Source organism: Rutidosis leptorrhynchoides, chromosome 1 (genome assembly GCF_046630445.1).
Source record: "Rutidosis leptorrhynchoides isolate AG116_Rl617_1_P2 chromosome 1, CSIRO_AGI_Rlap_v1, whole genome shotgun sequence".
Taxonomy (NCBI): domain Eukaryota; kingdom Viridiplantae; phylum Streptophyta; class Magnoliopsida; order Asterales; family Asteraceae; genus Rutidosis; species Rutidosis leptorrhynchoides.
The window spans coordinates 199,843,912-199,852,805 of NC_092333.1; positions in this window are offsets into that span (position 1 = coordinate 199,843,912).

Consider the following 8,894-nt stretch of genomic DNA (forward strand, 5'->3'; position numbering starts at 1 on the left):
AAATATATCATTCATAATTTTTTGAAATTCTGAGGGGGCATTTTTAAGACCAAAAGGCATGATATTCCATTCATATTGGCCAAATGGGACATTAAAAGCAGTTTTATATCTATGTGATTCATCTATTTGAATCTGCCAATATCCTGATTTTAAATCAAATTTAGAAAATATGTTAGAATTGTGTAATCTATCCAATAAATCCTTTTTGTTAGGAATTAGATATCTAATCTATTTTAAAACTTTATTTAAAGGTTTATAATTAATAACAAGTCTAGGTACACCTCTCTCTTGTTCAGCATGTTTATTAACATAAAAAGCAGTACAAGACCATTGGGATTTAGAAGGTCTTATTAATTTTTTCTCCATTAAGGACTGAATTTCTTTTTTACATAATTGCAGGTAATCAGAATTCATTTGACACGGCCTTGCCTTTATAGGAATTTGTCTTTCATCAAAATCATCTTCATAAGGAAGATTTACAGAATGTTTCTTCCTATTCCAAAAGGCATTAGAATGATCATTACAAATATTCAAATGAAATTTATTAGTTATTACCTTTATTTTATCTTGCAATTTAGGATTACAAAGTTGCTCATCAATTGAGTAAATTTGAAGTTCTTGTTTCAAAAAATTTATTTGATTATTTTTTGCGTTCAATAAATCATGAATTTCATTTATTACTCTACTCCTTGGTGTAGTAATAAATTCAAATTTAATAGATTTCCCTTCAAAAGTTCTAGTAACACCTGTAGAATATATATATATATATATATATATATATATATATATATATATATATATATATATATATATATATATATATATATATATATATATATAATTAAATCAAGAATTCTGAAAATAATAAATCTTTAATGTTGTTACACAGGGTATTAGATCCTTGGTGATTATCCCTTGGAAATGCGCTAGATCCTTGGAAATCAACAGCTGATATTTTCCGATTCTGAAAAAAAAGTTTATGAAAAACATTGTTGACTTTATCGGAGTCAACCATTACTCAACTACGTATGCAATAGTGTAACACCCCAATATTTTGAGGTATTAATTTATATGTTTATAGTGTTTGTTTGCAAAACCTTAAATGGAGAGGGTAAAAATGTAAATATGGTTAAAATACACCTCTTAAAAATTTGGACAGTCCCATTTCCTAAAAGCTGAAAGAACAAAATAGAGCGAGTGTGTTTGTGTGTGGCGATTTTGGAAGAAACCCACATTAATTCATCAAATTCCTTCATGCAATACGAATTGTGGATGTAATCAACCTCTTTAAAGCTTGCTAGTACCATTACGAACCTTGATTCTTCATCATCTTCATCCTCTTAGTGAATTTGGGGATTTTGGGGTTTTTATAACCCTTACTTGAGGTATGAAAATTTTTATGTTTTACTTTCGAAATTATGTTGTTAGATGTTGTTGATAGTATCTAAAATGAAGTTTTTAACTTCATATAAACCCTAATTCGAATTTAAGGGTTAGGGTTTATGAATTGGAAGTTAGAAAAGATGGTGAATTTGTAAAGTGATGAACTTGTGTATAAAAACTTTTCTACTAGAAGTGTCAATTATGATTAGATTTAGTGTGATTAAAGTTTAAGAGATGAGTAAACCATATTTAGCTTGAAGCTTTAAAATGGTAGTATAGTGTTTGATGAATTTTAGGTAATGAGTTATAAGGATTTAGTTTCCCATAAGTAAAATTTTCATATCTAATTGAGGCTTCATTTCCACTTATAGAATTTCTAACCCTTTCTGCAAAAAGACTAGGTAGACCATCAATAAATTTTGATTTCCAATGATTAATATTAGAATCTGAGAGTTCCATAACTCTGGACAAAAATGTATCTTTATACCATCTAAATGAAGTTAAAGTTGGACATCTTAATCCATTAAGAAGTGTCCTGATAGTATATGAATTATCAGACCATCTTCCTGTAAAATGTTCAATTATATTAACAACTAAAGTATAGACAGCTTGGGTAACAACCTCATTATTTTCTGTCTTAACAGTATTAAGAATTACAGTATGGTCTTCGGGTTTTAAATAATTATCCCACCATACTTTTAATTGTCCTGTAAATCCTGCTATTATCATATTAGCAATAGTTTTATCATTATTTCCATTACTTTTAGCAATAGTACTATACATTAGCATTCTATGGGCTAAATTGTAAATTTTTCTTTCAGAATATCCATCTATGTTCCATTCATAGATGTTTTTCCCACTATAACTATTATTAATTATATAATCTTGTTCCTCGTATAAAACATCTTGAGGAGTTGGTCTAGGATAATAATATAACCTTTGATTAGGTTTACTCGAGAACTTATTAGAATAGGTATTATTAGATTTACCTATTTTATTTATTTCATCTTCAATATAATTTTTATATTCTTTATCAGAAATTTCTTCTTCTAAGGTATTTAATTTTAAAATTTTAAATTGTTCTGCTAATAATCTTTCTAGAACTTCAGTATTCTTTATTTTAAAATCATTAATTTCTGGAGGAGGTTGCATAGTAGTTTGAATCATAGTACAAGTTTTATTTTCTTGTATGTCCTCTTTTTGAAAATAATTTAATAATTTTTTAACTCTATTATTTAAAGAAAATAATTGTTCTCCTAAAATAATAGAATAAAGATTAGAAAAATTCTGTTGTTGTATTAATGCATTAATTTGCTTTGTAGTACTTCTCAAAGTATCATCATTAAACAATTTTTTAAATGACTCAAATTGAAGACTAATTTCTCCTTTTTTTATTGTAAAAAGAGATTGTGGAGGGAAAATTTCTTTAACCATTTTTCCGTCTTTTAATATATATTCTCTTTCTAGACTGAAAATATAATTTATAATATAAGTATCAAAATACCAAGGGACAAAATATATAATTTCATTAACTTGGCTTAAATAATCATAAAATTGTTCTTGTATAATCATTTGATCTTTTTTTTGAAATATTTTTAAAAAACCAATCCCTAAATAACTTCTATTTAGGTAATCTAAATTCTTTTGAAATTATGGACCTTACATCAGATCCTTTTGAAAAATCAATTTTTTTTTGTGACATATCCATTTAAACATTAAAGTCTACTTCTGAGGCAGGAATTTCCTCATCATCATACATACCTTGTACAATATTATTTCTTATTTTAAGATTTTCAATTTTCTTTTCTTCTCTCATTTGAGAAGTTGAATTTCTTGAAGCAATTGAAGGAGGAATCTCAACTTTATAATCAAGAGGAGAAAATTGAGAATAATTAGAACTAGAAGTGGTTCTACAAGATCTGGCTCTTCTAATTAAAGGAGATTCTTCTTCATCTTTTTCAAATTCAATTTTTATCGTTCCATTTGACTCTTGAACAATATTAGTTAAATTACTATTAATTCTAGGTTGTATAGGTATAGCTTCTTCTATAATCCAATTTTCTGGAAAATTAATTTCTTCCCATTTAATCACTTTTCTAGTAGAAATTTTTGACAAATTAAAATTCGTCTCAATTAGAATAGTTTCATTTTTTGGTTTATCAACCCTTCTGCACTTAGGGTTCATAGTAACCAAAGGTTTATAATAAATTCTATAACAGATACAAATCAATTCAGATCCTGGCATATAATTATAACCATGAGTTTTAATATTTAAAGTTAATGCTTCTAAAATATTAGCATCGGTTAATGACAATTGTAAATTAGGGTAAACATTAAAATAGACCGGACCATGTGCCAGACTTGATTGTATAATTCCAATCAATGATTGTTTCCAATTTCTATTTCTACCATCGCTTAAAACAGCCATAAAGCTTTCTGATAACCCTTGTAAAGTTAAGGGTTTAAATGCAATTTGCACTAATCCAATATGTAAATAATTAAATTATTTACTATATTTAAAAACATCATTTTAGTTAAGTAATTGTATAACCATTTCTTCATTATTTAATGTTAATGTTTCTTCTGAGGTTTTTACAGTTTGAATTAAACCTAATTCCTCAAAAGTACCCAATTGATATAAAATTTTTGGTTGAATTTTTGGAATAGTCCATTTATTTAATAATTCTAATTTTTTTGGAATTTCATATTCCTCGACTAAATTATTTTTAATTAAATTTTTATTATTATTACGCCTAAAAGCACTTAATAAATTTATTTTAAAATTTTGTTGGATAACACTAAATCATATTCCTAACTAAATCCATGGCTCTGATACCATATTAATGATAACAGGATCTAACAATAAATATATTCACAAAACAGGAAATTCTAAAACAGGAAATTGGGAAAATTTTAGTTATAAAAGGTGTTCCTAAAATCATTTGGCTTGTCATATTTTTAACAAGTAGAAAATTAGTACTAATACAAACTTTATTTTCGCAAATTCTTGCATTTGAAAGTTTAAAACTTATTTTTAAAGGATTTTCATCCACCGTTCTTAAACCCTGGGTCGTTTTTTCAAAGTATTTTGTAGGAATTAATCCTTCCTGTATACAATTTAAATCTGCTCCACTATCCAAAAGAGCAACAAAATTATTTATAAAATTATATTTCACAAGAAGTTTAACTTTTATTAACCATTTTTGTGAAGTAATAATTTCCATGGCATTTAAAAAGTCTTGATTTTCTGAAGAATCTGGAAAATATTATTTAGAAATTTCTTTTCCTTTTTCTAGATTTATTATTCTAGTTTCAAGGGATATATTATTCTTTTTAATAAATTGAATCTCTCTTTTAAGATTGTTAATTTCTATTATTAAATCTTCTTTTGTTGTTTGATAGTTATTTTTATTTTTCTGTTTTAATAAATCAAAAACATCAGACATTTTATAAGTTTGAGTATTTGGAAGATTATCCATTGGTTCAGAAGTACTAGCTTCTTCATTTAATAATTTTTCTATTAGTTTAATCTTTGATTCAGGATCTTTGACATCCTTAATTAAATTATAAGTGTCTTTATTAAGAACATTAATTTGAAGGTTTTCAAATTGAGCTTGAATTTTATATATCTCATTATCAAAAGATATAGAATTTTTACAATCGCAATCAGTGTCTGACATTAAAGATTCATCTTCAAGACACTGTATATTTTCTTCAATTGAACCATTATCTGATTCACTTATATCATTTTCTGAATCTGTATTATCAGAAAGTAGTAAAATTCTTGATAAACCTTCTTTTAATTCATCATTTATATTAAGACTATTTATGTTCTTTTTCATTTTGCATTTATTCGCATAATGACTTGGTTTTCCACATTTAAAACAGATTTTTTCTTTCTTTTTGAATCGATTTTCAAATTTTCTATTATTTTTATAATTTTTTCTTTTTTCAGAATATTTTCTTTTCTTTCTAAATTCTCTCTTATCTTTTGAAAAAGTTGGTTTAGAATTTGATGGAAGGGGATCCATAACAAATTGTTCACAAAAATGACCTAATTGTTTTCTTTCAGTTAATTTATTCTTCTTCATTTGGTGAGTTAGTTTCATTTCATTACATAAACTTAAACCTTCTTGGACACAAACTCCAATTAGTTTCCCATAAGTAAAATTTTCATATCTAATTGAGGCTTCATTTCCACTTATAGAATTTCTAACCCTTTCTGCAAAAAGACTAGGTAGACCATCAATAAATTTTGATTTCCATTGATTACTATTAGAATCTGAGAGTTCCATAACTCTGGACAAAAATGTATCTTTATACCATCTAAATGAAGTTAAAGTTGGACATCTTAATCCATTAAGAAGTTTCCTGATAGTATCTGAATTATCAGACCATCTTCTCGTAAAATGTTCAATTATATTAACAACTAAAGTATAGACAGCTTGGGTAACAACCTCATTATTTTCTGTCTTAACAGTATTAAGAATTACAGTATGGTCTTCGGGTTTTAAATAATTATCCCACCATCCTTTTAATTGTCCTGTAAATCCTGCTATTATCATATTAGCAATAGTTTTATCATTATTTCCATTACTTTTAGCAATAGTACTATACATTAGCATTCTATGGGCTAAATTGTAAATTTGTCTTTCAGAATATCCATCTATGTTCCATTCATAGATGTTTTTCCCACTATAACTATTATTAATTATATAATCTTGTTTCTCATATAAAACATCTTGAGGAGTTGGTCTAGGATAATAATATAACCTTTGATTAGGTTTACTCGAGAACTTATTAGAATAGGTATTATTAGATTTACCTATTTTATTTATTTCATCTTCAATATAATTTTTGTATTCTTTATCAGAAAGTTCTTCTTCTAAGGTATTTAATTTTAAAATTTTAAATTGTTCTGCTAATAATCTTTCTAGAACTTCAGTATTCTTTATTTTAAAATCATTAATTTCTGGAGGAGGTTGCATAGTAGTTTGAATCATAGTACAAGTTTTATTTTCTTGTATGTCCTCTTTTTGAAAATAATTTAATAATTTTTTAACTCTATCATTTAAAGAAAATAATTGTTCTCCTAAAATAATAGAATAAAGATTAGAAAAATTCTGTTGTTGTATTAATGCATTAATTTGCTCCGTAGTACTTCTCAAAGTATCATCATTAAACAATTTTTTAAATGACCCAAATTGAAGACTAATTTCTCCTTTTTTTAATTGTAAAAAGAGATTGTGGAGGAAAAATTTCTTTAACCATTTTTCCGTCTTTTATATATATTCTCTTTCTAGACTGGAAATATAATTTATAATATAAGTATCAAAATACCAAGGGACAAAATATATAATTTCATTAACTTGGCATAAATAATCATAAAATTGTTCTTGTATAATCATTTGATCATTTTTTGAAATATTTTTAAAAAACCAATCCCTAAATAACTTCCATTTAGGTAATCTAAATTCTTTTGAAATTATGGACCTTGCATCAGATCCTTTTGAAAAATCAATTTTTTGTGACATATCCATTTAAATATTAAAGTCTACTTCTGAGGCAGGAATTTCCTCATCATCATATATACATTGTACAATATTATTTCTTATTTTAAGATTTTCAATTTTCTTTTCTTCTCTCATTTGAGAAGTTGAATTTCTTGAAGCAATTGAAGGAGGAATCTCAACTTTATAATCAAGAGGAGAATATTGAGAATAATTAGAACTAGAAGTGGTTCTACAAGATCTGGCTCTTCTAATTAAAGGAGATTCTTCTTCATCTTTTTCAAATTCAATTTTTATCGTTCCATTTAACTCTTGAACAAAATTAGTTAAATTACTATTAATTCTAGGTTGAATAGGTATAGCTTCTTCTATAATCCAATTTTTTGGAAAATCAATTTCTTCCCATTTAATCACTTTTCTAGTAGAAATTTTTGACAAATTAAAATTCGTCTCAATTAGAATAGTTTCATTTTTTGGTTTATCAACCCTTCTGCACTTAGGGTTCATAGTAACCAAAGGTTTATAATAAATTCTATAACAGATACAAATCAATTCAGATCCTGGCATATAATTATAACCATGAGTTTTAATATTTAAAGTTAATGCTTCTAAAATATTAGCATCGGTTAATGACAATTGTAAATTAGGGTAAACATTAAAATAGACCGGACCATGTGCCAGACTTGATTGTATAATTCCAATCAATGATTGTTTCCAATTTCTATTTCTACCATCCCTTAAAACAGCCATAAAGCTTTCTGGTAACCCTTGTAAAGTTAAGGGTTTAAATGCAATTTGCACTAATCCTATATGTAAATAATTAAATTGTTTACTATATTTAAAAATATCATTTTGGTTAAGTAATTATATAACCATTTCTTCATTATTTAATGTTAATGTTTCTTCTGAGGTTTTTACAGTTTGAATTAAACCTAATTCCTCAAAAGTACCCAATTGATATAAAATTTTTGGTTGAATTTTTGGAATAGTCCATTTATTTAATAATTCTAAATTTTTTGGAATTTCATATTCCTCAACCAAATTATTTTTAATTAAATTTTTATTATTATTACGCCCAAAAGCACTTAATAAATTCATTTTAAAATTTTGTAGGATAACACTAAATCATATTCCTAACTAAATCCATGGCTCTGATACCATATTAATGATAACAGGATCTAACAATAAATATATTCACAAAACAGGAAATTCTAAAACAGGAAATTAAGACTTCACAGAGGTGATCGTCTTGGTCAAAGGGAGTCATTACAATCTGGTAGTCAAATACTCATAGTATGTAAAACTGGTTAGTCAATGAGCTTTTGCCCTTAACGCCACACCTAGGCTTAAACGTGCCTAATCACGACAAAAGTTTAACATATTCTGAATATAAGGGACCAGTCCAACCTTCACATGTAGAGGTATCAATCTATAATTTTTCAAAATAGGTTCGAGACTTATAAGCCTGCGCTGTATAAAAATTTGTATCTAAATACCTTGACATTAATTCCCAAGGTGTCTCATTTAGATTAAAATGATAATTTAAAATATCTTGATATTCAAGAATTAAAATTGTATCCTTATAAGAATTTTTTATAAAATTGTCTGAAGAAGTTTCATTATCTTCTTCTTGGATAATTGCATCCTTGTATGGAGTCTTAATTGCTCCTTGATTTTGTTGCATATATTGCATAAATTGAGAAAATAATTCATCATTTCCCTGTAGTAAAGGAAATTGATTGGTAGATTGGGAGGAATCTTGAATTTCTCCTTGAACAATTCTTGCGTCAATTAGTTGACCTCTGCCGTTTAAAATTACAGCTCTTCCTCTACCTCTTCCTCCTCTATTAGAGGAATTTGAACCTCTTCCTCTTCCAAGAGGAATCATTCCTGCAAAAATTCTCTAGTTAAGAAATCAGGAAGAGAATTTTCTTCCCCTTTCTTGTAAATTATTTGAAAATCAAATGGGGCTAAATGAGCCTGCCATCTAGCAAACATTTG